Source organism: Mustela nigripes, chromosome 2 (assembly GCF_022355385.1).
Source record: "Mustela nigripes isolate SB6536 chromosome 2, MUSNIG.SB6536, whole genome shotgun sequence".
Taxonomy (NCBI): Eukaryota; Metazoa; Chordata; class Mammalia; order Carnivora; family Mustelidae; genus Mustela; species Mustela nigripes.
In genome coordinates, this window is record NC_081558.1 from 200821266 (window position 1) to 200830566 (window position 9301).

Below are 9301 nucleotides of genomic sequence, written 5' to 3' on the forward strand. Positions count from 1 at the left end.
GTGAGGCTGGCTTGATCTCAGGACCCTGGGATCATTATCTGAACTGAAGGAAGACACTTAACCTACTGAGCCACCCAGCCCCCGCCCCAGTTCCTGCTAGTTAGCTATGCCCACTGTCCCTCTCTTGTAATTCCATCACCAGCTTCTTGCTTACAGACATCCCATTCATGCCAAGGTAGGTCCTGTGGCATCAGCCTTCATATCAGGGGGTTTGCTTCACCCAAATTCTTTACCATCTTTTTCTTTGAAGACTTCCTTCCTCTAAAGACTTTCTCCTTCTTCCACTGAACTCACCTACAGTCATGGTTATGCTGTCAACCACAGCAGCCCTGCCTGCAAAACTCATAAATCAGGCCTCTGCTTTTTTAACCATAACAATGTATCATCCTAGATTCATGGTTACACTGTATTGTGAGATCATCTTAAAATAAGACAGATGTGTGTATGTTTCAAAGCCAGTGAGAAGGATCTATTTGTTTGAGGCAGGCAAAACCTACAAGGGAAAGGGAAGACCAGTTGATGGCACATCAACACCTCTAACACTAGAGACCTCCCCTTTCCTCGTGTCCATCTGCAACTTAGATTCCACAAGCCGTAATGTTAATAGCATTCTTTCCTAGGCCACATTCCTATTCCATCCCATTTAACAAAACCCAGTCTTGGTGTGCCTCATCTGCTTTCTTTGTTGGTGCCTATGTGAAATATAAGAGGGCATCAAAGACTGATCCATCACCTATGGATCCTGTCTTTGCTCATCTGCTCGTCAATTCATTCTATTAGCTCTATCTTACCCCTCATGTATATTCAGCTTCTCCCACTGGCTTTTAAACATGCCCACATCTCTCTCTTACAAAGAAAACTTCACTCCAGCTCTCTTTCCCCAACTACTCCTCTGTCTCTGCCCTGCCCTTCACAGTCAGACTTCTTCAAAAACTTCTCTTCACACACTGATTTTATCTTCTCACCTACCTGTCACTCTCCTCCCACTCCAATACAACTTCTATCCTCTCAACCCAACAAAAGAGCACCCTTCAAGGTCACCAATGTTTCCATTTTAATAAATTCCATGGGTATTTTTGGTAGCATTTAGCACAATTTTTGTATCTCCTTTTTCAATGTGTTTTTCTCTCCCTGGGTTTCTGTGCCTCCCCAGTGACCTTTCTTCTTTGGCTTTCTTGAATCATCCTCCCCTGGCCTGGCCATGAATAGATTTCCTTCAGACTGCGTATTATAGTCTTTTTTTCTCTCTCACAACTCTCTCCCTATACATTTCATCCATGCATACTATTAAAATCACTGACCATAGGCTTATGTCACCCAAATTGATTTCTTTGACACTGTATTTCATCAATTATGAGACGCCTACTTTTCCACATTTTAACATCATTGAAATGAATGGATCTTGCAGTTGATGACATGCCATGCCAGTGAGGGTCTATTTCTCATTCTTAGTAGCATATAAAATAATGGTATATTCTTAAATTCATGGCATCTTAGATTTGATGAAATATTTTCAGTCCTGATACTTCCTTGAAAAACCAAATGCTATATATCTACTTACTATTTCCATCTGAATGCTTTGAGGCAGCCCTTCACAGACCATTCCAGGGGGCAATGGTTGTATTGAATTGTATGTGAATGGCCTCTTCTGGGATTATGCAACATGGTGGCCTTGGCAAAGTACTTCAACACATTCAAAAACTGAACTCAAGCTTCCCACTCTCTTTCCAATCTTCCAGCTCCTCTGAAATCTACTCCTCTTTCTGTGTTTGTTGTCTCCGTGTCCTCTTGTCTATCCAGCACAAGCCAGTATCCTGAACATCAAAATTGTATTTCCCTCTTCCACATCCCATAAAATAACAGTTATCAAGTTCTACTGGTTTTCCAGATCAGTCCACTTCTTTGTATGTCCTTCAGTATCTTCCTGGTTCAAGAGACCACCACCTTCCCACTTCCAGAAGAGTCTTTTCATCTGTCTGACAACATCCATTCTTGCCTCCTTTCCCTTCCATTCTCCGTCTTTTCAAGATAAGTCCAACAATGTCACACCCACGTTTGAAACCCTTTGGCGTGTACCCATGGCTGCATTGCTGGGTGTCCTTCCAGACAGAGTCTTCTGAGAGGTTGCGTCTGTTTTGGCCCCTTTCATTGCTCAAGTTCATGTGACATCATTCTCCAGATTCCAAAACAGTAGATTTCTTTCAGGTCTCTAAGAACATTAAGCTCTTTTCTGCCACAAATCTGGATTTCCTTCCTGAAAGGCTCTCAATGTTTTCCTCTTACCTTTTCTAGTTGACCCTCCTCGGCCTTCAGATCTCTGCCTCTGGGAGTCTTCTGTGACTTAAACCAGATCAGCTCCCTTCATCACGTGCATTCTTTTTCATGTTTTAAAATTTTATGTTTATATTTTATTAAATATTTTATATTCAGTATTACATGGTACTTCACTAGGTTTGCTAAACTCTAAGTTCCATGAAAATGGGGACAGAGTCTGTTTTCTTATTATTGTAGTCCCAATTTTTAGCAGAGCTCCTGACACAGAGTAGAGGCTCAAGAAAGACTTTTTAAGGGGATATTTGTCAAGACAGTCTAGAACCAGACAGCATCCAAAGTCCCCCATTCCCACCAAACTGCTAATTCTAAGATGCAGATTTTTAGGCATTTAGATTTACATTATTCTTTTTAAAATTAATTTACTTATCCACTTTTATTGAAATTTTTTTATTTGTTTATTTTTTAAAGATTTTTTTTAATTTTTTTAATTTATTTTACAGAGAGAGAAAGAGAGATCACAAGTAGGCAAAGAGGCAGGCAGAGAGAGAGGGGGAAGCAGGATCCCCGCTGCACAGAAAGCCCCATGCAGGGCTCGATCCCAGGACCCTGAGATCATGAACTAGCCAAAGGCAGAGACTTAACCCACCCAGATGTCCCTATGGAACTTCTTAAACTTTTTGTTTCAGTTGTGTTTGATTTCTTAAAAGTTTTTCATTTCTGTGTTATTATAAAATTATTTTTTATCAATTTCATTTGTCTGTCACTGGTGTCTCATATAGTGTTATTTTTTCCTTTTTGAACAAATGGCTTGCTTTTAATTCTATAATAGTTAAGGTGATCTTCCGTGTCAGGCATTTAATATTTTGATGATGACTAGCAAGTGTTACTCTGCTACTTCTCCACCCCTAGGTCTTCATTTCAATTAGTATAATTTGCTCATTAAATTAACACATCTATTATGGTGCCAGCATTCACGTAACAGACAGAAAAATGTCTCATGTGGGTCAATTGGAATCATTTGGTTATATTAACACTGTAGCCTTCTATAAGAGGGTCTTAGTAGACACTGTTATTAACAGATAGGACACAAATTGAAATGAGGTTTTTATGCATTACATGATCTGAGTAGATTTTCAATTGACAAATATGTGTAGAAGCCAGCTGAGCTTTCAAAGTATACCTTATTCATGTATCCATAGAGCCACTTGCCAGTTTTCACAGAATTAAGGACCGTGTTTGTTTACCAGTTCAGTGCATAATAAGGCATAGCAGCAAACTTGTGGCAACTTCAGAAATATTTCCCAATATTATTTTACCTGAATATATAAAATGTTCTCTACACCTTTTGGGTCAAAGACATCTCTGAATCAAAGAACTCTATTCTGCCTTTCGGGAACATTATAATTCTATATGATTCAACGACCCGAAGGCAACTTATCCCTCTTCTGCACTGACAAACACAGTATGCCCTTCACTAGTGATCTCAATGGCCACACTTTACAAGACCAGTGCTCTAACCCCTGAGCTATGGAGCCAACTTCAATGGCCACACTTTTAAAACACAAATAAAACGAATCAATGGTGAGTAATTACCACCTGAACTCTAGCTCTACCCTTCCTTTCTTCCTAGATGTGTGGCTTTGAGCAAGTTATATGCCCTCTTATCCCTTGTTTCAACTTTAAAACCTACTCTGATTCACTTAGACATTAAGAATTTTTATAATGTTAACACAATAAGCATTTTATAAAGGCATTATTCAAATAGAAGATTTCACTTGTGTTATGAACAATGTGCATTTTCAGTTATTCACTATTTCAAGCTCTTCTTATGGTGTGTCAGCTCACCTATAGTCTTCCCTCCTAGACATTACCCTCATATGATTAGCTTTCCCTGGGACACTACTCTGCTCATATCATTCACCCATGCAAAGGTTTCAACAATGTTCCATACCCTAACAAATGAGTTAAAAGTTCCTCAATCTAACAATCCACATTCTTACAATATAGCCCCATTCACAGTATTTTGAGGCTGACAAGTCTATTAATGAAATGGGTAGGGATACTCATTAGTGCTAAGTGTGGAGGGACTTGAGGAGATACGTGACACAACTGGTCATTTTCTTAATAAATATTTCTTTGTTTTGAAGGCTTTTGCTTACCTTTTTCTGGTGCATTCACAGTAAGTAGGACCTGGAAAGATGTCCAGAGGATCTGATTAAAGATGATCACAGAGCAGAAACCAAGCAACACCTATGTGGGCGTTCCTTATTCCTACCACACGTAGTGTATTTCATAATATAAAAATTCTTGTAAAGCTTATTAAGCTAAGGCAATTGGGGTTGCACTTTGTATTTGTCAATGAAGGTAGGCTAGCCTAATGACCAGTAAGAAGAGAAAAGGTGAGCACCTCCTGAGGTCATAGGCTAGGGAGACACCCCATGACTCAGAGAAGCAGACAATGCATCAGGATGATGTATGCAGGAGAGTATCTTGAATTCTAACTTGGAGAAAAACCTAGGGGAAGGAACCCATACTCCATAAGCCTGGAACTCCTCAGTAACAAATGGGTGAGTCTATCTTGGCTAGAAGACACCTGTATATGCACCTGCAGCACAGGCAGAAAGCAATCACAAAGTAACACAGGTGATAATCAGCACTAGCGTTTTCATCATCTCTCCTCTCCATTGATATTTAGTACAAGTTGTCCATTCATGCAGATACAGAACCTCATAATCCATCAACCCTCCCCCTCCTAGAAATAAAAAAAGGTCCTTATTCATCTATCTTCTTCACAAAACTTACTGAAGACCTGCTATGTGTCAAACACTTACTAGGCACTGAAGATGTGGTCATACACAAGGCATGTTCTTGAGAAGACATATTCCACCCCTCCATGCAAATAGGAAATTCAGCAATAATTATACATTTATAATAGATTCTTTGTCCAAAAAAAACCATGTTTTCATAACAATTCATAAAGTTATTAAGACACATTGCATTTTTACACTAAAATGTCAGAGCTAAAAATAACTGTACATGGGTGAACTGTAGAAGACAACCAGGGGGAATTTAAAAAGAAAGGAGCAAGAGCTGGGGACTTTCCATGAAACCATCAGATAAAAGTGGTCACAGAGTTTATAATTCCATTTATATAACATTCTTGAAATGACAAAAATACAGAATGGAAAACAAATTAGTGGTTCTCAGGGGTTAGAGATGAGGTGGAGGGTGACAACTACTATAAAAGAATGGCATGAAGATCTTTGTGGTGATGGAATGTGTCTTCCTCAGGATGGTTTTTACACAAATTTATATATGTGATAAAATGGCATCATCCCATATGCACATACTGTAACAATGTCAAGCTCCTGGGTTTGAGAACATACTGTAACTACATAAAATGTAGCCATTGGGGAAGTGGGATAATGAATACATGGAACCTTTTTATACTATCTTTTCAACTTCCTGTGAATTTACAATTATTTCAAAATTAAAAGCTAAAACAAAACAACAAAAAGAGCGAGTACAAGGGACTTTCCATGAAATAGCAGTTAAAATATTTGTATAGAAGCCAAATCTACTTTCAGTTGCAACCAGAGGTGGCTCTTAGTGCTTTGAACACATGAACAGTGTTTCTCTATGTCTTCAGCACTGACCAGAAAGTAAATTGCATCCACAAAAGATCTCCCAGTCAACCAGTTGGTGTTATATCCTTGTGATTCAATAACAGGAGGGCAAGACGAGGGTCTAGGAGAACAAACAAAAAGGGAAAAACCAGCCACCTAACATCTATCTAAAGATTGTACTGCTTTCTAATTTCTATCATGTAATCTCTGATTATTACCTTACGTAAAATGAGAAATATTGCAATAAAAAATTCAGAAACTTTTCCTCAGAAATTGTTAAAAAGTGGTATCATTAGAAGTACACAAATTAGAATCAACACAAGAAGTTTAAGATATGCAGCTATGTTTCATGCTAATGGACTAAAGTACCTCTTGAGTCTTTCTCATCATCAGTGTCTATGGTTGTATTATTTCTGTTGAGGTAAAATTATCTACATAATGTCTTATCTAGGTCTCCTGTGTATAAGGATAATAGAAAGTGCCTCCATACTTTGCAAATGCATTATGTTCTGAAAGAATATTAACATTTTATTTCATATAAGTTCCTAATGGGAACAGTTCTAAAACTAAAATAATTACTCAAAATGCCTCTCTATTCATAATTGCAACAAATTTTATAAAATTATAGATTGGGGGAGAGCTGTCTATCTATTGTACTTTGCTTTGTTAAGATACTAGGCATTCTAATTCACTTTAAATATTCCTAGAGCTTATGTAGACATGTCCCATATAGCTTTGATTTAAAAACCAGAAGGGCATGATGACAAAGTATATCATTGAATAAAATGTCTAGTCCATTCCAAAATACCTTCACCTGTAGTATTTCAACTTAAAATAATTATATAACTGTTCCTATACTATAGTTTGCTAACACAGTTCTGGTGTTATGTAGAGCCATTTCATAACCCATGTTTCTTCTAACTCAATTTTTAGCAGTCTTCATACGTGAAAATTCAAAACTAGAGTAAGAAAAGACATTCAGTGTGGCTGGTGTTTTAGTTATTGGGAGGATATGGGTGTCAAGACCTAGTGAAAGAGGAGAGGAGACCTTCATTTTGACTGCAAGGACCAAGCCGTGTTCTCCAGCATGCTTACAAAACAGCTTGTATTTTGAGGTTAAAAAAATTATTACTATGCCCGTCATCATGTCACTCTGACATCTGTTGGAAATAGATAGCTGTAGGAGGCTAGAATCCCAGGAAAGGGGAAGCGTAAATCAATTAATAGGATCACCATTCCCTAAACCCCAACACCATTCTCCTAGAGTACAACATGTGTACATAAAACTTGACATTATCCTTAAGAATCATTAGATGCATAGTAAAACAAAAATATATTCAGGAAATATTTCAAGTTATGTCTTTTATTTTTATTTATTTTAGTTATTTATTGTATTTGAACCCTCTAAAAATTGGTAATCCCTCTATGTAGCATAGGCAGAAACTCTTCATTAATTGAAACATTTTATTGGAACACCCTATACCTAGTACTAGTTCAGAAAATCCTTTTTAAATAAAAGCTGGATTGATGGATGTCATTAAGTGACATACTTTTTAAAAATGTCTTATTAATTGGGGGAGGGCCTGGGTGGCTCAGTTGGTTAAGCCGCTACCTTCAGCTCAGGTCATGATTCCAGGGTCCTGGGATTGAGCCCCACATCATGCTTCCTGCTCAGCAGGGAATCTGCTTCTCTCTCTCCCTCTGCCTGCCGCTCTGCCTACTTGTGCTCTCTCACTAACTCTCTGTCAAATAAAAAAATAAAATCTTTAAAAAATAAAATAAAATAAAATAAAAATGTCTAATGGGGAAGTGGATAAATAAAATGTGGCATGTGATACAATACATTTCTTCAGGGTAGTTTAAAAAAAATAAAAGATCTATATCAACGCAGATGTAGACCAAAAATACATGTGGAAAAAGCATATTTCTGAATATATTAAAATATGCTCTAATTTATGAAAAATTTTAGATAATGCCAAAATAATACTTGATACTGCTCATGAATACTTCACTTGTTTAAAACAATGAAAAACAGACTGCAAGAACATACATTAAATTTATAATAAAGATGGCCTTTAGGGAAGGGAAAAAAAATAAATTAGGAATGAGGGGTTTAAGGACACTTCAGATGTTGCATTTATTTTAGTAATTCAAAACATGTAGCAAATTTATTTTTAAAAACAGAAAATTAAGATGCAATCCATGTCCATCAAATAAATGAAAATTATCTTCTAACAAGCTTCTTTGTCTCAAGTACACTTGCATTCCATCTTGGATTTTTTACAGAAAAAAAGAGTGTTTTGTAAACTACATCGACAAGGAATAAATCGATTCTAGGTCCTTTCTGTATTTTTCATGAGTATAAAATGACTAATTTGACAAAATGTGAAGTATAAAAAAGACCTTCTTACTATGGTTATTTCTACCATTCTTTTCTTGCTCTTAGAAGAGCTTACTGAGATTATCTAGAACACTTGAAAACCCTGCCACTAAACCTCTACAAGTCAGGATGAATATGTAATCCAGTAAAACAAAAACCAGTGAGCCTGCCCCTTCTAATCCTTAGGGAAGACCCAAGTTGAACCTGAGGATATGGTACAACCATTCCCAAAATAAGAGCTCCAGGTGAATCTTAGTAGCCACAGTGTTTCGTTTCCAGATCTTCTCACCCACAAGCAGACTTACAAAGTGCATGCACAGTTGCCCTGGAGAGAGAACTGCTAACTTGGAAACAACTCACTTGGTTTTTATGGGCAGTACCATCTTCATAGGATCTGGGATCTGGTATGTGCCCCCCCTCAGAGGTGTCTTCCATTGCATAGTTAACCCTGAGTGCAGACTCAACTGTGAGTGTCCAACTTCCATTGTCCAGTCTACAATGTCTTCATAATATGCCCTATCTGTCTCAACTACACAATTGTGGAATACTACAAAGTTCTAGATCAATTTCGATCTTGAATGAAAATGTATTCCATACAACTCACATGTCATATATATTTTACTGTATTCTTATCCTCTGAAAATTAGTTAAGTTTTAAAACATGTAGCAGAATCCTCTCTCAAATTAATTAGCAAAATATTGCATATATTTTACAAAACACTGCACACATTTATGACATCTGAATAGCAACTGACTAGTAAGGAAGAGCTAAGGTAGAACCCAGTCAGCTGGACGATTTCCAACATTCCCCAAATGCCCTGCTTATTGCTCTGTCTACACTGAGCCCAACCCTGGGAATAAGCCCAATTCTGTGGTCTGACTCTAGTATTTCCACTTCCTATCATGTGTCTGTAGCTTTAGAGAAAGATGCTCTAGATACATATCTTCTGATATAGGAATGTACTTTTAATCTCTGGTTGAATGTTAAAATTAGGTTGAGAGTGACATCTATGCATAGTCA